Source organism: Ambystoma mexicanum, chromosome 10 (genome assembly GCF_040938575.1).
Source record: "Ambystoma mexicanum isolate Mex_15411 chromosome 10, UKY_AmexF1_1, whole genome shotgun sequence".
Classification (NCBI taxonomy): domain Eukaryota; kingdom Metazoa; phylum Chordata; class Amphibia; order Caudata; family Ambystomatidae; genus Ambystoma; species Ambystoma mexicanum.
The window spans coordinates 1,677,239,555-1,677,265,217 of NC_090932.1; the positions used below are offsets into that span (position 1 = coordinate 1,677,239,555).

Consider the following 25,663-nt stretch of genomic DNA (forward strand, 5'->3'; position numbering starts at 1 on the left):
ATCATACAGCTCATTTTAGATGAACGCGGACGCTGAAGAAGAAGCAGCACTCCCTTCCCTACCGCGGCCAGTGACATAACACAGAGCAGCCGGCCTAGAGGTAAGCTACTACCTGCTTTGGGGACACGTTCCTGCCGGCAATCCTACACACTACCCTTGGCTCATTGATCTATGTCTAAAACTAGACAAATATACTTCCTCTCTACCCTTCCTTGTTTTAACAGCCAGCAAGACCTGCCCTCAGGATTACTGCAGAGGCTCTGCTTTTTCCCTAATATATAGAGGACCCTGCACCACTCTGCCCTCCATCCACTTCAGGGCAGCAGCCCCCACAGCATCCAGAAGGTATGTAGCCTTTTGAGCACCAAACTGTCCTGGACTAGCTACTGCAAAATAGTATGAGTAATTCAACCTTTCCTCTTGTACCCAGCCCAACAAATTACCCCTGGGGCTTCAAGCATTAGAGGATGACAAGTTACCACCCAACCTCGGAATCGGCATCTTTCTGTATCTGAACACTATTATCACAATCAAAAGGCCAACCAGAATCTCAGCCTTTGCCCTAGAACTATCAACAGGTCAGTCCCTGATTATTTCCAGCATTTTATACCAGATCGAGCACGGTCTGGTAAGAAATAATTGTTTTAGAGTATCCCCTACACTGCATAACCTTCCAGCTATGCAGTAGCAGGGTTTTTACAATGCACTTTACAACACCCAGAGACTATGTTTTAAGTCTCATCTTCCTTTTTCTCCCCCCCCTGCTTTGTTTTCCTCCAGAGAAACAAACCCAAAGGCCCAGATGAAGGCTTTTCACCAAGGAGCCGAAACGCCTGTGGTTCAAGCATAAGACTTTGCTAAACTATCCACCCAAACTTCTTAGGGGGCGTCTCCCCCTGGCGTAGACCAGCGGTTTGGTACTCTGTGGGAATATTTTTAACCCACCATAGAGCTGGCTACTTTAACTAGTCCCAGCCCTATAGCTAGCCTAGACTTACTAGATTAGCCTGTATTCTTTACTGTGTTTCTTTTCTTATCCTGAAGACAAGGTGCACAAACACATCCCCACTTTGGACTAACACAAGAGAACATGTATATAGAAATACTGTAGAAAATGTGCAGACTACTGCCCCTATATATGTGAACACTGTTACTTTGTCTTTTGGTTGTCTTTCTACAAAAACTTAAATATGATGTAATATTTGCTTCACAAACAGTACTAACACACCCTTGATTTATACACTGTGATGTGATCTAGTACGGTTTAAAACTTTACAATATTCATACTCTGTTCATTTGTTGAAATATGAATATAATAGGTGTGAATCCAGTCAGAGGACTGGACCTGCTAAATAAAAGCAGTTCTTTCTGAGCACGAAAGTGGTGTCTCAAGATGTGTGTATGGAATCTAGTTCCAGAGTAAAATAACCCTACTATTGGATACTCCGCTTACTCTTGAAGCACTAATTGTTAATGATAACTGATACAGTACAGTAAACACTTCAATTAAGATGAGAGTATATAACATTTGATATGTGGTTGGAGCCCCCACTTTTTGTTCTCTACTTTGTCCCCATGCCTGGCATTTTAGGCCATTATTTTCCTCGATTTGGTATCATGTCACACTCCCACTCCCCTAACATTCCAGCTCATAATAGTAACTCGTATTTCATCCACCAGTAAGGTTTAATGACCATTGTATGGCACCCTTGAATGCATGCCCCAGCGCATCTGTCCATCTCGCCCACGTCTCAGCGTCCATCCCCCAAGAGATTTTAACAGTTACAACCAACCGTTCCTTGAGTGAACAATCCATAAGGCCAACCATGTCCAAGCCCTTCTCCCCCGCCCTCACTGCCACCCCCAACCAGCAGTGTACTGCCCTCCCATCCACCACTGCGATGGAGAAGTCAGGGAAGATGCAAATGGTCTGGGATCCCAGCTGAAGTTCTTTCTTGTCCCTGGCGAGCCAAAGTATTATGTCTCTGCGATGATCGGACGGGGGAAGTCTCCAGGCTTGGGCCTTGGAGTAAATGCCCGGTGCACACGTGAAGAAGGGTGAGAGTTGTGGGTCGTCAAGGACCTCTTTGAATAGGCGTTCCACCGCTAGTTCCAGGCAACCATATAGCGCATCCTCGGGAACCATGTTGTTCCTCCACTACCGGGACTCCAGATCATCAGATTTCTTTTTAAAATCAATTTCATGTCCTTTGTGAGGGTGGCCATTGCAGTTTGGAGGGCACGTTATTCTTGGTTGCCCCGATCCTTTCTTCTGCTTTATTAATGCGTAGGACCTCTTTGGCTAGTTGGGAGCGCATTGATGAGACATTTGCAGTTATGTCATGCACCACTGCAAAACCTCTTGTCATACATGGCCTCCACCATTTGTTTGAGGTCAGGGGCAGATGACTCGGGTATAAGGTCTCTCAGGGATAGGGTAGGAGGATCCTCACGAGACTCTCCCCCGGGGCCACCATGGCAAACGTATCCATGGCACCAGTTTCTTTACCCCCCCCAGCACCCTTAGTCATGTTTAGATGATGCAGTGTAGATGCTACGTTTGGCGGGAAGGCGTAATGCGCAGGGCCGCCGGGAGGCAGTACCCAGCGACCAGGATCAGGTATTTGAGTCACTCAGGGGGATGCAGTTCTCAGTGAGGATTGCTGGGTGGATCCCCCTAGATAGCTGGAACAAGGGTGGGCTGCCAAGAGAACAGGATTGTACGCCCCAAAAGAGAAAGCTCAGCACTCACCAGGAGATGGAGGGCAGCTCCGGCCATGCCTCAGCAGCACCCCCGGCCTGTATGGTTTAGTCCAACCCTCCTGCGGGCTGGCTGCAGATTGACAGGCAGGGCCCCAGCCAGGAGGCAAAGCAGTTCCAATGGAGGAGACCAGGGCCGAGGGCATAGAGGAGCGGGTCTCCAGCGAGTGCTGAGAGACGAGGGGCCTCTTGCTGGATAAAGAATGATTTTCTGCACCGAATAGTATGAGCCGCTCTGTCCTGCAGCACCTGGGTGGAGCTGGGGATGGTGCAGCTTCTAGGACAGGATGGGCGGCCCAGCACTGATGGAACAATCCCCAGGGGGGATAGCAACAGGCTGTGTGCGGCAGGGGCCGAAGAGCAAGGGGTCCTCCGGCCTAGGTGGCTTCAGATTTCTTTTTTTAATGAATATTGAGCCCCAGGGGCAGCTACCCCAGAAGCACCCGAAGAGGTCATGGGCACCCGTAGGTGCATTGGCAACAGGGTCTCAGCTCCACCGCCGGCCGGTCACAACCACAACGTCAGGCACACAGCTCTGCTGTAGAGTTCAGCGCTACAGGGCCGCGCAGCCAATCGACAAGGAGCACCGAGGCTGCAATTTCCAGGCTTCAAAGAGGTATAGATCCGTCACCAATTAGAGGATGCAGAGGGTCTTGAACTTGATCCATGCAGCCACCGGGAGCCAGTGGAGTGATTTCAGGCTCCAATTCCTCGTGCAGGATTGTGCCAAGCTACCATAGGGTTAAGTTGCTAAAATTCCTCACAGGCGGCTTTGCAGGGGAACAAAAAATGACATTACATGACGTCAGATCTTGCTACCACTGTCGGCAGATTTTGCTATAGCTACATAAATAATACAACACAGGATTAAAATTGCTGAGGCACAGCTCCAATTCCCTGGGAAGGACGGCGCCAATCTACCATCGGGGTAAATTGCAAAAATTCCTCACAGGCGGCTTTGCAGGATAGCAAAAAATGACATTAAATGCCGTCAGATTTTTCTATTGCTACATAAATAATGCAACAGAGGGTTAAAATTGCTTAGGTACTGTTCCATTTCCCTCGGGAAGGATGGCACCAAGCTACCATAGAGTTAAATTGCTGAAATTCCTCACAGGCGGCTTTGCGCAACATAGGGTAAATGCTGCACTGCTATGTACAACATAGGGTTAAAAATGTCTCAAACTCACAGGCACAGCACCAATTCATCAGGAAGAACAGCGACAGGCTACGGAAAGCACACTGTCAGAAAATGCTATTGGTAGCATTTTCTGACGGCTAGCAGAATCTGACATTACAACTGACCGGGTTGCCGCATGAAGGGCAGAGGATACATCTGCTACACCAGGCCCCAAATGGGGCATGCAGCAGAGCTGCGGGGCCCTGGCGTCGGGTCTGTGAGTCGGTCCGACAACGGCAACACCTCCATGGAGGGTATCAGGTTATATTATCCCCACCAATAATATCGCCATATGGGTAAGGCCATAGGGGATATTATTAGTGGGGATAATTTATGGGGTTAATGGGACCGGGCGCCATTAAAACAATTAAGGGAGTTGCAGGGGTGTCCCCTGCATATTCCATGGCTTAATATTGCCGCAAAAATATGGCGATATTTTGGTATGGAGATATTTTTGCGTGGATATTAACACATGGAACCCCACAGAGGGAGCAAGGTGTCGCCCGACTCGTCACTAGTCCTTAGGGGGAGGGGTGGAGGGTTAACAATGGTCCTGATCCTCATTCCCCCGGTATACAATAACGCTCACATGGACATCAGGGACGCTCCATCGGGACAGCCGCGTGCTTGCGCCGGGTCCCCTTCATTCACTTCTGTCAAGTAACCTCAAAACAGGACCCTGAGAATGGCCCGGGGAGCAGTATCTCATGCTCTGGGACTGTGCCTTAGATTAAATAATCCTGGAGAGAAGAATCTCAGGCTCTGGGTTTTGCATTAGATTAAATAATCCTGGAGAGCAGTATCTCAGGCTCTGGGACTGTGCCTTAGATTAAATAATCCTGGAGAGAAGAATCTCAGGCTCTGGGTTTTGCATTAGATTAAATAATCCTGGAGAGCAGTATCTCAGGCTCCGGGTTTTGCATTAGATTAAATAATCCTGGAGAGCAGTATCTCATGCTCTGGGACTGTGCCTTAGATTAAATAAACCTGGAGAGAAGAATCTCAGGCTCTGGGTTTTGCATTAGATTAAATAATCCTGGAGAGCAGTATCTCAGGCTCTGGGTTTTGCATTAGATTAAATAATCCTGGAGAGCAGTATCTCAGGCTCTGGGCCTGTGCATTAGATTAAATAATCCTGGAGAGCAGTATCTCAGGCTCCGGGTTTTGCATTAGATTAAATAATCCTGGAGAGCAGTATCTCAGGCTCCGGGTTTTGCATTAGATTAAATAATCCTGGAGAGCAGTATCTCATGCTCTGGGCCTGTGCATTAGATTAAATAATCCTGGAGAGCAGTATCTCAGGCTACGGGTTTTGCATTAGATTAAATAATCCTGGAGAGCAGTATCTCAGGCTCCGGTTCTGTATTAGATTAAATAATCCTGGACAGCAGTATCTCAGGCTCCGGGTTTTGCATTAGATTAAATAATCCTGAAGAGCAGTATCTCAGGCTCCGGGTTTTGCATTAGATTAAATAATCCTGGAGAGCAGTATACCAGGTTCCGGGTTTTGCATTAGATTAAATAATCCTGGAGAGCAGTATCTCATGCTCTGGGCCTGTGCTTTAGATTAAATAATCCTGGAGAGCAGTATCTCAGGCTCCGGGTTTTGCATTAGATTAAATAATCCTGGAGAGCAGTATCTCAGGCTCCGGTTATGTATTAGATTAAATAATCCTGGAGAGCAGTATCTCAGGCTCCGGGTTTTGCATTAGATTAAATAATCCTGGAGAGCAGTATCTCATGCTCTGGGCCTGTGCATTAGATTAAGTAATCCTGGAGAGCAGTTCTCCAGGCTCTGGGTTTTGCATTAGATTAAATAATCCTGGAGAGCAGTATATCAGGCTCCGGTTATGTATTAGATTAAATAATCCTGGAGAGCAGTATCTCAGGCTCCGGGTTTTGCATTAGATTAAATAATCCTGGAGAGCAGTATCTCAGGCTCCGGGTTTTGTATTAGATTACATAATCCTGGAGAGCACTCATGCTCTGGTCCTGTGCATTAAATAATGGGACACTGTGGATGTGGTGCTGCCGCTGAGCATGGGTGGGGAGCAGTGTCTCAGGCTCTGGGTTTCTGCATTAGATTAAATAATGGGGCTCTATGCATGTGGTACTGTCTCTGAGCAGTGCCCGGGGAGCAGTGCCTCAGGCTCTGAGCTTCTGCATTAGATTAAATAATGGGGCTCTGGGGATGTGGTGCTGGCGCTGAGCAGTGCCCGGGGAGCAGTGTCTCAGGCTCTGCGCTTCTGCATTAGATTAAATAATGGGGCTCTGAGGATGTGGTGCTGGCGCTGAGCAGTGCCCGGGGAGCAGTGTCTCAGGCTCTGGGCTTCTGCATTAGATTAAATAATGGGGCTCTGTGGATATGGTGCTGCCGCTGAGCAGTGCCCGGGGAGCAGTGTCTCAGGCTCTGGGCTTCTGCATTAGATTAAATAATGGGGCTCTGAGGATGTGGTGCTGGCGCTGAGCATTGCCCGGGGAGCAGTGTCTCAGGCTCTGGGCTTCTGCATTAGATTAAATAATGGGGCTCTGGGGATGTGGTGCTGCCGCTGAGCAGTGCCCGGGGAGCAGTGTCTCAGGCTCTGGGCTTCTGCATTAGATTAAATAATGGGGCTCTGCGGATGTGGTGCTGCTGCTGAGCAGTGCCCGGGGAGCAGTATTTCATGCTCTGGGCATGCGCAATAAATTAAACATTCCCAGGGAGCTGTAAGTCTCCTCTTGCACAGTTCAGACCCAGAAACTTACATTTCAGCTGCAGTAAATCACAGCAGACAGCGGAAAGTTCCAGAAGATGCTGATCAGGTGCGTGATGGGCAGAGGCGTAATGAAATCTAAATTAAAAATTCTTGGCAGAGGTGCCATATTCACAGGCAGTGGGGGAGGGGGCAACTTTCTTGTGTGGGGGTCTCTAACTTCACACATTCTAATAAGAATATTGTAGCGCAGCTTCAATGTCAAAAGCACTTAACTCTCTGTATTACGCCGGAACGCTCCCACTTAAGGACTGCTTTGAGAACAGCCTGTCTCCTGCCCCCACTCCCCGCTTATTCCACCCCCTTCAAATCACTCCCCTGGCATGCAAGGACTAACCCCATCACGGCTCTCTAGGTCAGCCAGATCGAGTCAACGTAGCCCAGAATTTCGGGGGGGAGGAGGGACTAATGTCCGGTCAGCAGAATAGTGTTGCACTAATGGTGATGGGCTGTGTGGGGTGTGCTGTGCGATGGGCATTGCAGGGTGTGCTGTGCGATGGGCTGTCCAGGGTGTGCTGTGTGATGGACTGTGCAGGATGTGCTTTGTGATGGGCTGTGCAATGGGTGCTGTGTGATGGGCTGTGCAGGGTATGCTGTGTGATGGACTGTGCAGGGTGTGCTGCGTGATGGGCTGTGCAAGGGGTGCTGTGTGATGGGCTGTGTAGGTCTGATGGGCTGTGCAAGGGGTGCTGTGTGATGGGCTGTGTAGGTGTGATGGGCTGTGTAATGGGGGATGTTGGGGTAGTTACTGGAAGATGAGTATGCAAGGAATTCATCCCAGTATCACACACATACATCTCTACAGCACGGTGTGTACTCTCTCAATTGAATAGCACACTTGCCACATAAGCTAACGCTGGGAACTGTATTGAACTGCAATTGGTCCTCCAGCCCCCAATCCGTGGCGGACCGTGAGCGTGGGGGTAAATTCGAGGAAATCTCAGGGGGCAAAGTTCCTTACTCCAATTCCAAAGACAGGGAGAAGCCGAATGGTAATGGGACGGGGGAGGTAGACGAGGGGTAGCTGGAGGCAGAAAGAAGTGAGGTATATTGTATTTACATCTATCTTATCATAGTGAGATATCACAGAACGTCACATGCCAGCAGCTTGTTCAATATATAGCTTGGTGCTATTATGCCGGGGGCTCTGTGCTGGTCAGGGTTTGGGTGGCGGAGGGTCTTTCTCACTTTTACAATTTGGACCTTTCAGGGCTTACGGTGTAAAGGAAGAAATCTGATTGCCCCAAAATGAAGAGTAAATGTGGAAATACATAGTTGTGCTCTAGGATGAGAACCCCAACAATTCCCAAACACAGAACAGGTTGGCCCTCCCTTCTTGGATGAGGGAATTGTTCTCAATTGACACGATGGCCTCAGTTTTGATAATATGCCCTTTCCCCAAATGCCACCTTCAATATTGCGTCAGATTTTAATCCACAGGGGCTTTATTTCTATCTCACAGGTGGGGGGTCTTCATGAGCAAGTATTCCTGATGACCACGATAATGGGCCTCATTACAAGTCTGACGGTCTGGAAATAAGGGTGCCGGTATCAACGCAGACTACAACTGTGCATGCCGGCGCCATTGCATGTGGCAGGTCTGACCTGCCGGGCGCAACGTCCCCAGTAGGCACAGTTGTCACGGAATCATCAGCAACATCACTAACCGTGCTGGTGCTTCTGAGTCCCCATTCCCATGGGGTCCTAATGGATTCAACGGGAATGGGGACTAACATTTACCAGAGCCTGACATCCTGGCCCCAGGGGACGCATGGCAGACGGAGGATAAGTCTCGTCCTCTCCAGAGCCCGGAGAGAAAAAGGGAAACTGAGCCCCACCTTAACCTCCCTGGAGTGCTTAGGAGGATAGCCTCCTACGGCGGAATACCTGAGGCACCTCCGCCCCAAAATCTAAAGAAAATCAGTGGTGCCACAGCCGAGATAGCCGTGAAAGTAGCTAGGTGCAGAGGACGACCGGCAGGCCCTGCAAGGAGAATGGGAGGTGTGGGCATAGAGGAGTCCGAATCGACCCTCCAAGGAGGGGACCCCGTAGAAGGCGCACGGCAGCACCACAAGTCCCTCGGTGGGGGTGACACAACGCAATGAGGTCCCCCAGCTGAGAAGCAGAGGGGGTGTGGGCCACGCCAAGGAGAATCAGGAGTCTCCTGCAGCCAAGCTGAGGCTGCGTGTAATACGCAAAGGAGGAGCAGGAGACTACCGCAGCCTGGAAGGCCCTGAAAAGGGGGCTGGATGTTCCGCCTGGAGATGCGCAATCAGGGAGAGGAATCATCAGCCCGGAGGCCCTGCGAAAGGAGGCTGAGTCCCCCCACCCCCAAGGTGAAGGAACACAGGGTGAGAAGGAGAGGCAACCCGGGAGCGCTGGAACCTGGGAGATGTCACTGACGCAGCAGTGAGCGAGGTAACACCAGGTACACCATTGCGCCTGCCCCCCGTGGCCTCAAACTCAGCGGGGTGAGGACATTAAGAGCAAGGGGAGAGGTGGTGAACAGGGAAGCAGGGGAGTAGAGTGACCAGGGATCCCGCAATACGAGGCGGTGGGTCAGGATCTGGCCTAATCCTGTCTAGAGGCCTTGGAGGGGCCCACTAGAGAAGTGGTCCAACTGAAGACGGCTGGACCCAACGACCCACCAGAGCCCCATAAAAACGGCATTGTGACCAGGTGGTGAGGTGTGGGCCCCCTCGACAGGAGGAGGGGCATGTGCCTGCCTCACCTCAGCACCCAGATCTACAGCAGGCCTGCACCAGTGGATGGTCAAAGAAACAATTCCAGGAAGCTTATTAGAGGGGATGGGGAGACACAAGCAGAGATTCCTGATAGTGACCCGGAACCTCAAGAGAGCAAAGGGAGACCACCAACTACAACTTAGGGATGGGAGCCTGGCCCTTGCCCCAGGGCCCCAGCTTACCTGCCCAGCAGACACAGGAAGTGTGTGGTCAGAGCACAAGACTGCTCTCCTCTGGACCCAAACAACCAGCCCAGGAAAACAGCCCTGGGGTATATACAAAAAGAGAAGTTGGGAACTACGAGAGCTTGGAGGTAAATGAGCTGGAGGACTGCTCTTGAGAAAATTCAATGCCAGGCACCCGGCCCAGCGCTCCCTTGGCTTCATCCAAACAAGCAGGAGAAATGAAGGAAGACCGGGTATCTACCAAAAAAGATATTGCAGCGCTCATGGAGGAAACCAGGGGAATGCGGGCCGCACTGGGCCTCCGATTGAACAAGATGGACCAGAGAATGGATGCCATTGACGAGAGGGTCCAATGCCTGGAGAGTAACCAAACCTCCCTTGACACACTGGAAACGGAAATGGATATGAGGTTATCTGAACTAGAAAGAAAAGAATCAGAAGCCAAACTGAAAATTGATGATTTTGAGAACATGGAGAGGAGGAACAACCTCTGCTTCTTTGGGTTCCCAGAAAGAGAAGGAGAGACCGAGGCAGATATCAAAAGGTCAATCATGGAGGTGCTCATGGTCCTGTTTGGCTCGGATGCAATTGACGAACCCAAGATTGACCGGGCCCACCGGGCCGGTGGAGGAACGGGAGGCCCAAGAACAATTTTGGCACGGTTCCTTTACTTCCTGGAGAAAGTAATGTCTCGGTGGCACCGGGATATCAGGCGGCGGAAACGGTGTTACAGGCTGGCTACTGCCAGACTTGTAATGAGGCGTTGTTAACAACACATTTGGCACATTTGATTTGTTGGACACAACAGGCTACATTTTAGGGTTGTAGGTTTTAAAAAGAAATGCATGTGTATTGAGTTTTGTACATGAGTATTATGACATGCACTACCCTATATCGACTCTCTTTGGAGCAGGCGTGTTCATTACATATCTAAATAAATGAACACATTATTATGCAATGAGTCTACTGAAGGTATGCACTCCTGTGTTTTTTTTTTTTTTTAAACTTATGTTTATTGATTTTACATAAATAACACAAAAGAGATAAACATTGCAATTTAGAACACCCCTCCCCCCCCTTGGATCGGATGAAAATCAAATTGTCCCGGGTTCTCATTATGCGTTGAAAATATCTGAAACTTTAATGTTGTGTGGACACCACTGTTCCATAAAGTCTGACTGTAGATATTGTAGTGTCCCTTCCCACTCTTTTGCAAACTTGTCTCCAGTTCCTTGGATTTTGTGGGTGATTTTCTCCATTGTTATATGGGACCATACTTTCTGTAGCCAAGTAAACGCCATTGGGGTATTCTTGTTTTTCCAATTTTGTGCTATGGTGGTCCATGCTGCTATGAGTAGTCCCATAAAGCTTCTCCATTGTGATGTGCGATATTGTCTTGCTGTGTCATCTCTGAATCCGCAGAGCCACACCTCTTCCCCCATCAAACCCACATCTGGGAAAATGTTGCCCATTTCGTTTTTCACTTCTTCCCAGAATGGTTGTATGCCCCTACAGTCCCACCAAATGTGCCTCCACGTTCCCACTTCATCGCATCCTCTCCAGCATAGGTTAGGTGTGTTTGGGTACATCGAGTGGAGCTTCTCTGGGGTATAATGCCACTGTGTCATGATCTTGACCCACATCTCCCTGGTTTGTGCCGATCTGGTCATTCTGGGGATCTGTTTCCATAGGTCTGCCCACTGACTGTCCGAAGGTTCCTTCCCCAGTGTTCTGCCCCATTTTATTCTGTATGCCCATTTGACGTTTTCCCCCTGTGAGTTTATGTATTTGTATAGCGTTGAGACCCACTTTTTTTCCCCCGTGTTGGAGATGATGTGTGTCTCAAACCCTGTGAGGTCCCTGGTTGCTGCTTCTGTGATCATCGGGGAGTTCAGCCAATGTTTTAGCTGCTCATATTTATATCTGTCCCTTCTGGATATATTCTCGCCAGTAAAGCAAGATTCCAGGGATATGATTTCTTTGTCTGCGAACATTTCCCCAATTTTAGTGATACCCACCTTCTCCCAGCTATCATATGCCCCCTGTTCCATTCCTGGTGGAAATAGTGGGTTTCTACTGATTGGTGTAAAGGGTCCTATTGCTGTGGACATTATGCCTTTTTTTGTTTGGGCATCCCATGCTTCTAGCGTGGATTTCATAATTTCACTTATTCCTAGGTTCACGTGTCTGTGCTGTCTCTGTTTCCAGAGGAGTTCTACCAGTGGGGTCCTCGCAACTGCTCTGTCTTGTTTGACCCATATCTGCTGTGGATCCTCCCCCACCCACTCCCTCAGGACTCTCAGCTGTGCCGCCTGATAGAATTTTTTGAAATGGGGGAGCGCTAACCCTCCTTCTCTGGTTGGGGCTGTAAGGACCATTCTGGCTGTTATAGGCGTTTTCCCCTTCCATACAAAGGACAACACCAGTTTTGTTAATGATTTAAAGAACGAGTCTGGGACACCCACCGGGAGAGCCTGAAAATAATACAGTACCCTTGGGAGGACGGTCATCTTGATGGCTTGAATTCTACCCCACCAGGAAATCTGTAATGGGTTCCATCTGCCTAGCTCTTTTCGGATGTTTATGAGAAGGGGTGGGTAGTTTTCCCCATAGAATTGCTCTATTTTTCGAGGTACAATTATCCCCAGATATTTTATACCTTTCTGTACAATCTTAAGGTCTTGAAGTTTTGCTTCCCTTTCAATATTCGCTCTGTCCCCTGCCAGGATTAGTATCTCTGATTTTTTCCTATTTATTTTTAGGCCCGAAATGGCCCCGTAATTTTCTAGTTCTCTCACTGCAGATGATAACGTGGATTCTGGGTCCTGTAGGGTTATTAACATGTCGTCCGCATATGCGATCACTTTGTGTTGTTGACCTGCCATTTCTATCCCTTTTATGTGCACTGATTCCCGTATTCTAATTAGGAGGGGTTCTAAAAACAAAGCGTACAGCAGAGGTGAAAGAGGGCATCCCTTCTTCGTTCCTCTCGTTATCCTCACCGTGTTCGTAACCTCGCCATTAATGACTATTCTACTGGATGGGGAGTTGTAGTTTGCTCTGATGCGCGCAATATATTGTTCCCCAAACCCCATGTGCTCCAATATTTTGAACAAAATTGGCCACTCCACCTTATCAAAAGCCTTTTCGGCATCTATCGACAGCAATATCGCTGGGGTGTGATTTATACCTATTTTTTCCACTAAATGGGCTAGCCTCCTTGTGTTGTCATGAGTTTGTCTGCCCGGAATAAAGCCTGATTGGTCTTCACTTATCAGTTTAGGGAGAAGCGGGGATAGCCTCGTTGCTAGGATTTTCGTATAGATTTTTGCATCCAGATTAATTAGGGAGATTGGCCTATATGAAGCTGGGTTTTTAGGATCTTTACCTTGTTTGTGAAATAGCAGAACCTTCGCCTCATTCATAGTGGGGGTCAGATTACCGCTGTCCTTAAAGGAGTTTAGGAGCCTCGTTAGGATCGGGGTCAAAATGTCTGCATATTTTTTATAAAATGGGGCCGTAAACCCATCTGGGCCTGGGGCTTTGTTACTTGGGAGTCCCTTTATGGTTTTTCTGACTTCCTCCTCACTGATAGGTGTCTCTAGTGACTGCTTGTCCTCTTCTGATATTTTCGGGAGGTTTATGGCTTCTAAGTATGAATCTTGGGAGTTCGTGTCAGGGAGTTCAGTGGAATAGAGAGTTTGGTAGTAATGTCTCAATGATTCCCCCATGTCTTGTGTGCTTGTTTGGGGGACTCCATTGGTGTCATAAATGGCTTTAATCGTTGTTTCCTTCTGTTTATCCCTCAGTTGTCTCGCCAGGAGCCGGTCTGCTTTGTTTGCTCTAATATAATATCTTTGCTTCAGATAGAGTAGGTTCTTCTCTGCACCCTTCGTTCGGAGCATCTCTAGTTGGCCCTGTGTATGTTTCAGTGATTTTTTTAAAGCCTTTGTGGGGTGTGTCAGGAGTTTCTCTTGGATATCTTCGATTGATTTTTCCAGCTCTTTTTCCCACCGAAACCTTTGTTTATCTCTTGTGATTTTCAACGCAATCATTTTCCCCCTCAATACTGCTTTAAACGCATCCCAGACTGCTTGCAGCGCTACCTCCCCTGTGTCATTTTGTGTAAAGTATTCCTCTATCATTTCCCTTATGGATTCCCCTGTCATTGGGTCCTGGATCAGCTCCTGCGGTAGTTTCCACCTCCATAGCCCATTCTTCCTCCCTGGGAGAGTCACCTCCAGCCACAGCGGGGCATGGTCCGAGAGGGCTATTGTGCCCTTATCCAGTCCCTGGATTTTTCCCAGTAGTCCCACTGAAACCCAGAAGTAGTCAATTCTGGACATGGTGTTGTGGACATGTGAGAAGTAGGTGTACCCCCTCTGTTCACCCTTCAGTTCCCTCCAAACATCTGTTCTATTTGCTGCCTCAGACGTTTTGATGGTGCCCTTTGGCCGTGCGCGTTCCCCGTACTCCTATCTATATGTGGATTCCATGCCATATTGAAATCTCCCCCCAAGATCACTTCCCCTCTAGCATAGCTTTCCAATTTCGAGAGAGCATCTCTAAGAAAGCCGTCCTGTCCTTGATTGGGCGCGTATATTGAGGCGAGTGTAATGTGAAGGCCTTCAATTGCTACATTGGCGAAGGCAAACCTCCCTTCTTTATCCATGCTTGAGTCTAGTAGTTTAGTGTCCATTCCTTCTCTCACTGCAATCAGTACCCCAGCTTTTTTCTCCGTTGTCGTTGCCTGAGCCCATATTTTGTAGCCTTTTATCCGGATTTTCTGCTTATCCCTCGTTCTGATGTGGGTCTCCTGGAGAAGTAGTATGTCCGCCTTCTCCCTTTTAAACTGCTTTTCCAGTTTAGCCCTTTTTGTTGGGTGATTCATGCCCCTTATATTGTAAGTCATTATGCGTAGCACCCCCATTATGTTATATTCGTTTGTTGTTGCCTCGGGCCCCCTTCTGTTCTTGATTCATTTCTTTGATTCATCCGATCCCTTCCCCGCCCTTGAACTTCCCCGCCCCCCCCAACATTGAACTTTAAACCAACCAAACTGTCCCCCGAGTTGGGCGAGGGTTCCTATTGACGCTAGAGCGTTGCGCCCATCGCTCCCTGCCCTCCTTACCCTCGGGGGGTATGATATGGGGAGTCCTAAACCCCAGAGATCCATCGGTCTTTGCCTATTTCCAAGCCGTCTGTTCTTCCCACGACCGCCATCTGCGTGTTGTCCGTTCCGTTCCGTCCCCCTCCCCCACCCCGAACTTAATTCCATAATTGCTGTTCCATGTTCGTACCCCTTGTTTGCATTTTCCTGAGTTCTTCATGTAGCTTTTCTCCGGGATTCCCTCCCTGCATTTGACTTCTTTTGCGTAATTGTTTCCCAACCCATTGGTCTTCTCATTCGATCCCTCCTGCTCGATGACTCCCCCCGCTCCCCCTCATCTTCCTGTAGACCCAATGTGCTCATACCTTCCTCCACCGTTGTTACTCTTCTCTGTTTCCCTTCCCACGTAAATAGCAGCCCAAATGGGAAGGTCCATTTATAGCGGATTTGCTTTTCTATCAGAGTTTTCACCAGTGGGGCCATTGCTCTCCTTTTTTGTAGGGTTATCAGAGCGAGGTCTTGGTATAATTGGATGTTTTGACCGTTCATTTTAATGTGTTCCAGTTCTCTGGCTCTCCTGAGGATCTGTTCTTTCTGTGGGTAGGATGAGAGAGCCGCTAGGACATCGCGTGGTCTTTCCCCTGGGGCCCCTGATCTTTTTGGACCCACTCTGTGGATTCTGTCGATTCCGATTTCGTCAGCGTCTTGGGACCCCAGAATGTCTCTAAACACTTCCTTTACCGCCTCTTTCAGATCTTTGTCTAGCACTGTTTCCGCCATGTTCTTGATGCGGATGTTGGAGCGTCTAGAGCGGTTCTCCAAGTCCTCACATTGAAGTTCTAAGTTGTGCGTAAGTGCCACCAAGTGTTCTTGCATTTCGCTAGCTTGTCTCGTGTCTTCTTCTAGTCCCTGCACCGTTTTTTCCACTATGTCCGTTCTTTCTTCTAGGTTGTTAATATCGGTTCTGATGTCTTTAACCACTTGTTTCATTTCGTTTTTCATAGTGGTAAATTGTTCTTGGACTGTGGACATGAATTTTTCTTGTAAGTCCATGAACCAAGTTTGCATGTCTTCCCTGGTCAGTGGTTGCAGCTGTTGGGATGGTGACTCTGACTCCCCCATGGGTTCTCCCTGGTTTCTCCCCCTCGGTTGCGATGCTCCCTCAGTGGACCACATTTGCAGAATGTCTGCGCCTTGCTTCGCAGATTGGGATATCTGTTGGATGGGGTTCCCCTTTCCTTTTGCTCTTGACATGGTGGCGTGATCCGTTTGGCTGCCTATGGGGCTAACGTGCCTTCTTGTAGCCCTCCGGATGGCCCCTCTCCCTATCCTATCCTCTGAGATGTCTCAGTGAGCGGGGGGGTTCTCGAACCAGGCAGATTCGCAGTCTGCGTGTCCACTCCTGCCCCCGTCGGGTCTCAATGTCTGTCTATTTTGGGTGGGGGCAGTTCCCCTTACATTAGTGTCCTCCAGTTCTTCGCCCCCTATTTAGCGGGCCTGGGGGGAACCCCGATCCATTTTTTTTTTTTTTTTCGACTCCTTTTCCTGAGCCCCCCCCTTCGGGGCGTAGATCAGCGGGCGGGTGGTTTTCCTCCCCCCCCTTGATGGCTCACCTTTCTTCTTCCACGCTGTTTCAGGGCGGCCCCCGCTTCTCCTCACCTGCGGTCCGCCCTGTGCACGCTGCTCTCTCCCTGCGTTGCGGCTCCTCCCCGGTGCCGCTGCTGTCGCTGTGTTTCCTTCCCCTGCGGCGCTCCTCGGCAGCGGCTTTTCCCTCCCGGCTGTGTGGTCCTCTATGGCGGTGGAGCGTCTCCTTAGGCACCGATGGGGGAGGGGCCGATCTGCTCTCTCCACGGGCCGCGCCCGCGTTCGTCCGCGGCGCCGATTCCCCGTTGGGAGGGGGTTGCGGGGGGGGGAGGGTCTAGCGGTCGGGGGGGGATCGACGGTCGGTCACGGCTTCGATCGTGCTGTGTTTGGCGGCCCGGGCGGAGCGCGGATTAGCTGTGACTCCTCACCCCGGCGGCCATCTTGGAATCACTCCTGTGTTTTTTTAAACTATTGTGAGAGGGGAAAGGAATGGCCACATTTATATAGCGCTCCCTGCAATGCGACTCACTTCTTGTCGCTCGCCATCCCCATAGAGGAGAAGCAATCGTTGCCCATTTGCCGCTGTATACATGAAGTGCAGGTGGCTGGGTTCCAGCCTAATTTTAGCTGAAGTGAGTTCCAGAGTCTAGCGCCCCATACAGAGCGCCATCTTGCACCACGTGCAGAACATTTATAGCTGTGAACCACAAGCCCAGAATCGGTTTCTCTTAGAAATTTGGAAGACATCTTTGTAATTTAATTTTGTAAAACAATATTAAAGCATATTTTTAGTTTATATATACACACACCTAGTATACATACAAAACATGATTACATTAAATATCCATCCTTTGAATGTATACCTATTCTTTTTAATTCATAGCATGTCTATTATTTTCCATATCACTTATCTGCTTTTTCTTTATCCAGAATCATACCTTTTTATAATGATCCATTCCCCTTTCATTTATCTGTAATCAATGTAAGTTGGCATCAATACTCTGTATGGGCCTCATTACGAGTTTGGAGGTAGCCATGCCATCTTTAGCAGCATAGCTATCCCCAAACTCGGGTCCGGATCCTGCAAAATGGAATTTGGCCCCCATAGGGCTCAGTGGGACTGGGGAGGATGCTAACAACAGACCCATTAATGACGGGTCCGGGGTTAGCATCCGGGTCTGCTAGCGGGTGCCGCTCTGGACGTCTGGTCTGGCCAGGCGTACAGAGCAGGACCCGCTGCAGAACTCGTAATGTGGTGGCCCGGTATGAACGGTGCCAGTCCCTTACCTGCAGCGTTCATACCGTAGCCGCCACAGTCGTAATGAGGCCCAATGAATGAAGTCACCCTACAAATAAAAATGCAATTACAACCCAATTTCGTGGTCATACGCCTATCGCAATGTCATGAGCAACATGGAGAGAGAAATGGGGAAGGGCAAATACCCGATTTAAGTGCATATCCGCACACAGAATGACACTGGTGTGTGGCTGGGACAATTTTTCTTCTCTCGTTATGCACACATTTCAATATTCTGTGCCTATATTTGACTGGCTGAAAATATACAAAAAACAAGCCAGCATGTCACAATGCTGGACATGTCCGGCTTGAATAATGATAACACATTAGTAATATATGAACGCCAGATGATCAAAACTGGTTACCACATATTTTGTCTGTTCCCAAGCGATCGTCGTTCAAGGGAAGATTTAAACAAAAATGTGCCGATGGCAGAAATCCATCTGGTAAACCCCAGACCTGTGCCCCATCAAGTGCACAGAATCCAACACACAAGGGCTGCAAATAGGAGTCCAATATGCTCATCAGCGACAAAAATAGAATTGAGCGATACCTGTTCCAGCAGACGTCGGAAAGTCCCATAACCAAAGAACCGCCAGGTTCACTTATTTAAAGGAAAAGGGAAACCTAAACCGAGTTCCTGTTGAACGTACTTCCGTGTTACGTAGTAGAGGAAAAAGTATGTCCCACGTCAGTGCAAAGGGTGAACAAACTAGAACGGGTAAAGCCTCTGGTTCCAAGGACCTGCCACAGTTGAAGAGGTGCTACACATCCAAGCGCTGAAATCCGAAAAACTGGGGTATAAATAGAGACAAAATGAGGTGTCAAAAATTAACAATCAGAAATCTGCTAAGGTTCCAATGCATTGAGGGCTCTATATAAAGGTACACAACCAAATGCGTAAAATTCGTAATATGTGACAAAATATGCAAGTTGGTTATAACCTGAAACAGTGCTACACCTGCTGTTTCTATACTCAGATTACCGCAGCCCATTCTGCATTACTGTCAAAACCAAAGCTGCAAGTTCTTAAAGCAGAAATCCAAAATTGCTCACATGTAGCAGGTTTCGTGGCGAAGGAACGTCTGTTGTTAACATGCTGTGCAACAAACCATCCGACATCTTCGACAGAAGGGTTATATTCCGCAAAATAGGACACCAAGGGAGCTAAACTAACATGATTTCTAATCCTAGATCTGTGCTCATTCATTCTCAAATGGACTTGCCGTTGTGTTTTGCCCACGTAACATTTGTCACAAGGACACAGAATGCTGTAGGTTATACAATTAGTAAAACCTTTCAATTGCCATGTTTTTCATGCATATGTAAACTCTTTAATTTGTATGGTGTATTTACACTCAACACAGCTGCCACAGGATAAATGGCCATGAACCGGTTCAAGTCCCATCTCACTTTCAACCTTGCCCACATCAGAGGAGGGACACAATTAGCAGATGAATGACTTTGTGTCCCAGGCAAAGGCCAGCATGTGCTTAAATGCCTAGGCACTATTCTGATACACTGCCATTGTTCTCTGGACTGTACTGGATGTGATGTTGGCTGCCGCCGGTGATGTAGGCGGCGGCATGATCATGGAGCGGGCCCTGACAGAGGCCTACCCCAGTGAGCAGCGCGGCGGGGCGCAGCGCGGCAAGGAAGACACGACCACTCGCTGAGGTGCATAAACCCGGACTGGCGCGCTGACGCCAGTACCGGTGATTCCTTTATTTCCTTCTCGTCACGTGCCCCGGACTAACGGGTCACGTGACACCACATTCCTCCCCAACTTGGAGGTGTTCAACCTACTGTTTAACATACATGAATTTGGCAAAATGTTATTAGCTCCGCTGTCTTAGAGTCTGTCTTGGTGGGGTTTCCTGTATATTCCGTCCACCACGTATCCCTGAAGACGGGATGACGGTCTGGGTCTTTCTCTTAGAAGATACCGAGTGCTGCTTCTCTCCGGTGTGTCTGTTCTCGGGGCTGCCAGTGTGGCTGGGTCCTCTTGCTGGAGCGGTGTCTCGGATGGGGGTGTTGTGGCGCGGGCTCTTGACAGTGTGTGGTTCTGGGGCGTGAGTGGTGCTGTCGCCTCGCTCCTTGGAGATACTAGTTGTTCCTCCCACAATTCGGCTGGTACTCTCCTGAAATGCGACACATTTCTTGTCACGGTCTCGTTTCCTCGTGTGGCGGTGACCATGCTGTGGTTTGTCGCGCTAACTGTCCATGGTTGCGGCTCGAAGTTAAGGGACATCTTCTTGGGTGTTTCTCGGTTTCTGACAATCACTGTATCACCTGGTCTTAGTTCTCTGTGGCGGGCTCGCCGGGCAGTGCTTTCTTGTTCGTTCCGCCTCAGTCGCGTTTCGTCTATAGCTGGGATGTCCGGTTCGGGGGCTACCCATCGAGGGTGTATGGGGAGCTCTGCCTGTATCGGTACCCCGAGCATGAGGGCGGCAGGGCTGACCCCAGTGGATGAATGAGGGGTTTTCCTGTGTGTTCTTAGGAATCGATAGACAGCTTTCAGCCATGGGTGTCCTTTTCCTTTGGCGATGTGAATGACTTTGTTCAGCGACCCCATAAATCTTTCTGCGTCGCCATTCGCCTGGGGCCATCTGGGGGTGATGCGCTGGTGTTTGACGTTCACTTCTTTGAAGAATTCGCGCAGTTCTTGGCTGGTGAAAGATGGGCCGTTGTCACTCTTCACCTTTCTCGGAATTCCGTGTGTCGCGAATATCTTCTCCAGCGTGAGGATCATGGTCTCTGCGTTTGTGGATGCGACGTGCTCCACCTCCGGGTATCTGCTGAACTCGTCGATAACTACGAGTAGGTATCCCTCGCCTGCGATTGTGCAGTGATCCATGCTGACTGCATCCCACCGCTTGCTGCTTCTTGGAGCGCTGCTGATGGGTTCCGGGTTCTCCGGTCTCCTGGATGCTTGGCACGCGGCACATAATTCCACCAGCTCCATTACCCTTTTTTGCATGTTGGGCATCCACATTCTAGATTTGAGGTATGCAGTCGTCTTGACGATGCCTTGGTGGCTGCTGTGGGCTAGCCGTAGGGCTCTCTCCTCTAAGGACTCGGGTAATACGATGCAGTGACCTTTGAGGATCACTCCTTCAGGAGCAACGGAGAGTTTGTGTCATATCCCGAACAGTGCCCGGAGTTTGGTTTGGGCTGATGTGGTGCCCTGGGCTATGGATGTGAGGTATGTCTTCCAGTTGCCTGATTGGATGGCGGTTGTAGTGTGTTGCAGGATGGTGTCTGCTTCTGTTTCATCGGCTATTTCCTTTATGGTGAGGGCGCGTGGTCGGGCGCAGGCGACCACGTGGCATACGTGTTCGTCCGTTTCTTTCGAGTGATGTTGTTCTCCTCTGGTGGCAGGTCTTGGGTGGCGGGACAAGTAGTCTGCTGGGTTGTCTGTCCCTGGGCGGTAGTCGACCTCTATGTTATAGGGCTGTAGCTGCAGCATCCATTTCTCAGTGCGTGCCGGGAGGTGGGGAGCAGAGCCTTGGAATATCGGGATCAGTGGCTTATGATCGGAGTACACTTTTGCTTGTTTTCCAAGCAGGTATACCTTGAAATGACGACATCCCCACAGGATGGCAAGGGCTTCTTTCTCAATGTGAGCATAGTTTTGCTCTGGTTTGGTGAGCGCCCGACTGGCAAACGCAATTGGGAACACATTACCCTCGTTGTCCGTTTGGGTTAGGACAGCCCCTAGGCCTACTGGGCTGGCATCTACCAGTAGTTCGGTGTGCCTGTCTACGTTGAAGAAGGCCATGGTTGTTGATGCTGACAATGTGTCCTTGATGTGCTGGAAAGCTTGTTGGTGGATCGATGTCCACTCCCACTTCTGGTCTTTTTTGGTCAGTTCACGTAGTGGGCTTGCGATGTTAGCAAGGTCTGGAATGAAACGCGCACAGTATGTCGCCATCCCCATAAAGCTTCTCACCTCCGTGGCTGATTGAGGTGCTTTGGTGTTCTTAATGTCATTTACCTTTGATGGGTCAGGGGATACGCCTTTGGCACTAAAAATATATCCAAAGAAACATAGTTCTTCTTTTGCGAATTCGCATTTCTCTGCATTCAGCGTTAGGCCTGCTGTTTCTAGCCTGCTTAGGACTGCTGCAGGCGTTTGTGGTGCTCTTTCTCGTCTGAGGCGTACACGAGAATGTCGTCGCTGATATTCGTGGTGCCATCTAGGCCTGTGATGACCTTGCGGATTTCGTGTTGGAAAACCTCGGCTGCCGACGATATTCCAAAATTAAGTCGCTTGTACTTCATTAGCCCAAGGTGAGAGGAGAATGTGGTGATGTACCTTGAGTCTCTGGCTAGTTTGAGCTGGTGATAGCCCGATCTTAGGTCTAGTTTGCTGAAGATGGTCGCTCCCGTGAGATCTACAATGAGCTCATCTATCGTTGGGGTGATGTGGCGTTCTCTTCCGATCGCCGCGTTGGGGAGCCTCATATCTATACAAATTCTCACGGCATTGGGCTGTTTCGGTTTTTGGGCCACCACCATTGGAGAAACCCACGGGGTAGGACCTGATGTTTTTTCGATTATCCCTGCTTTTTCGAGTTTGGTTAGTTCTTCCTCTATGGCCTCACGCAGATGGAATGGTATCCGCCGGTGTAGTACTGCTTTCGGCTCAATCGTGGGGTCTATGTGGAGTTTGATAGTGCGGCCTTTTAGACACCCGATTAATTGGAACAGTTTCTTGTGTCGCTGTAGTAAATCGTCAAGTTCGTTGTGTTGGAGGCTAAATGCAAAATGAATTAGCTTTAGTTTCTCTGCAGTCTTGCAGCTGAGCAGTGTTTCACAGCCAGAATCCACTACATAGATGTGCGCTCTGCAGCTAGTGTTATTGTGGGCGAAATCAGACTTGAAAGACCCTTGTACGGGTAATGGTCTCTTACATCCATACGCGTATAGTCTGACTTTCCTCTTGTGGAGCGCGGGTTTCGGGCAAAGCTTGCTGAACGCAGTTGCTGGCATCACGCTCACTGTTGCACCAGTGTCGATGACTACTTTCACTGGTTCGCCGTTGGCGATGACGGTACACGATGGTCTCTTTCTTCGTCGTGATCAGTGTGGTTCGACGGCCGATATAAGGTGTACTCGGTGTATCCGTTTGCCTCCTTTCTTCCGTCTCTCTTTTCTCTCGGGGGATACACTGGCGTCGCTGTCGTCGCTGTCGCTCGTGTCTGGGGACCTTTGAGAGTGGTCGACAGCTCTGGCTTTTCCTTTCCGGTCTTGTTGGTGTGAGTATTCCCTCGGGGCAAACTTTTTCCGTCGCTCAGGTTGAGGTCGTGACGCCGTTTCTCTGTCGCTACGGTTTGGCGGGTTTATGCAGACCGCTGCATAGTGATTGAGGCGGTTGCATTTCCTGCACGTGGATCCCCATACCGGGTAGGATTCTCATTTGTGCCACGGGCCACCGCACCATTTGCAGGTTTTGTTCCGTTCTTGCGGCATCTGCGTCCTTTGGCCGTGCTTCATGCGAGTGTTTTGATGTGTAGATACAGCTGCTACCTCTTCTGATCGCTTGGCGTTGTCTAACGGGAGCCTTTGGATCGGTGCTTCAATCACCGCTACCTGGCCTTCAGTTTGCTCGCGAAGGCGCGCCATTTCTAGAATGCGGGATAGCCGTATGTTCCTTTCCGAGAGTATTGCTCTTCTCAACTTTTCAGAGGATATGCCGTTTATTATTTGGAGGCGGATTGCGAACTCTTCGCCTGGGAACTCACAGCCAACTGCCATCTCGCGAAGGCGAGCGTGAAATTTGTCTACTGTTTCCTTCTCACGCTGTCTGGCCATGCAAAAATGGAAGCGTTCATAATCAGGGTTGAGGTCAGGTTTGAACATGTTCGTGAGAATTGCTTTGGCTGCGTCATAGTTGTTGTGGTCTCCGCGATCAGGGGTAGCGTTGAAGAGGCGTAGGGTGGCTGCTCCAACGTTGAGTAGGAGAAACGTGCGCTTCTTTCTCGCTATGGTGATGTCCCTGGCGTCCAGGTGCATTTCAAATTGTTGCAGCCAGATTTCCCATCTGATGGCAGCCCCTGTGGTAAATGAGTCAAATGGTGGCATGAGCGTCGTGAGTGCTGGGTCCGGGTGGTCTGTGGTGAGGCTCTTTCTGATGGAGGAGCCAGTGTTGGTTCTTACAGGGCTGCTTTCGGAGCTCGACATGTTGTTGTTGGCAGTGAACTTCTCACTAGGTAGAATGAGGCCTAGTGGAAGAGCGTGTCTCTGCGCGGCCTCACTGGATGGGGTGGTTATTTCACTCACCGGTGTCTGGGTCGTGATGGCTGGGTGGTGAACGTAGGTTCCTGTTGTTTGTGCGGCCACCAGGCACAGGAGTCAGGAGTCCTGCACGTTGTTTGTGTGTGTGAGGCGGGGTTCCCTCACTGCTGGTGCACGTGTTAATACGCGGCATCCTGGAATGTTCGGGAGCTGCCGACGTTGTAGTGGCCGACACGTGGGCAGGACGTTGTGGCTGTCCGTGGCCTCGCAGAAGGATCGGCACTGTTTCTGCGTGCGAGGCACGGCAACTCGATGACCGCGCGGCTCCGCGTACAGGAGGGGGGAGGCGCGGTCTCACGTGGATTCTTCCACGGCCTCGTCGCCAGTGTGTTGTTGGCTGCCGCCGGTGATGCAGGCGGCGGCGGGATCATGGAGCGGGCCCTGACAGAGGCCTACCCCAGTGCGCAGTGTGGCGGGGCGCAGCGTGGCAAGGAAGACACGACCACTCGCTGAGGTGCATAAACCCGGACTGGCGCGCTGACGCCAGTTCCGGTGATTCCTTTATTTACCTCTCGTCACGTGCCCCGGACTAACGGGTCACGTGACACCACACTGGGAGTACTCCCTGACCACGGAAGCAACGTCAAGCAGATGCCACTTGAACAGACAATGGAACTCATATATAGGGAGCACCGTGTGTGGGCTCATACTACAGCAGTGTAGGACAAGCAGTGCAGAAGTCCAGAAGTGTTCAGCTGAAAACTAAAGTAGGTTTGCTGTAAAACCCCACCCCCAACAGTAACAGGAAAGGGGCACACTAATGTTACTTTTAAGGAATTGGGCAGAGTAGCTAATGAGAGGAAGCAGAGGGGTTCTTAAGTCAAAGGCCCTGAGAGTGAGGTGGACATTTTTAGTGGAGCCTGGGAATACACCAAACAGTACATAAAATGGATGGGCTAAGCCAATCTCAAGACGTAGATACAGTGGTTAAAGGTCCAGATCTAATGCAATCCAATATGAGGAAGAACCAGTCTAAATTACAGAGGATCACGCTGTAAAATGATGAGTTTTAGCTCTTATGTGGAACTGGAATGGATAATTTCTCACAGTGAATACCTGTGTAATTAGGAAACCAAATGCAGGAAATTAGTGCTCTGACGGTGAATGGGAACTGGTTGAGTAAAAGTGGCAATTATTAATTTATTAAAGAAATACACCGAGACGAAAGCCAGAAACCTGAGCACAAAGGGAGATAGAGCAACAGCAGGACGCCCCGGGATCTCCATGACACCCTACACTAGGAGTGGGTGCCCTCTCTATTGAAACCCAAACCACGGGTTAAAATATACCTTTCTGAGATTGTCTGAAGCACCTGTGGTATGTAGGCAGTGTCTCTGTCAAGGAAAGAGGAGGAGCTGTTTGAAATGCAGTGTGTGGAAGAATCAGTGGAACGCAGCCTGGATGTGGAGACTATGTGCGACCGGGTACCAGAGAGCGCAAGACACTTGCATGGTGACCTTCCGAGATTAAAGTCAAAACGTTGGAAATATTTGAAGAGCGGCACAGGTGATCTACACCCAGAGGCTCTCCGGTTACACCTCTTCAAGGGGGAGGGGCGACCATTGATTGGAGCAGGGATGTTCTTCTGGGGAAACATCAATACATAAGGCCTCATTACGAGGAAGGAGGTAGCCATGCCGCTATCAGCGGCATGGCTACCCCCATACCGGGTACCAGGCCTGGGTCCCGCAAAAGGGGACTTACCAGGCCATTCCCACCTTGGAGGGCCCGGTAAATCCCTTTCGCGGGA

General features: G+C 49.7%; 1 long non-coding RNA gene across 1 annotated transcript in view; it reads left to right on the forward strand.

Moving 5' to 3' along the window:
- Window positions 1-6,632: 6,632 nt before the first annotated feature.
- The window catches only part of LOC138492735 (uncharacterized), a 58,281-nt gene continuing 39,250 nt past the window's right edge, over window positions 6,633-25,663 (forward strand). The window contains exon 1 of the long non-coding RNA XR_011276255.1: window positions 6,633-6,742. This is a non-coding gene — a long non-coding RNA (uncharacterized lncRNA). The remainder of the gene's footprint in view (window positions 6,743-25,663) is intronic.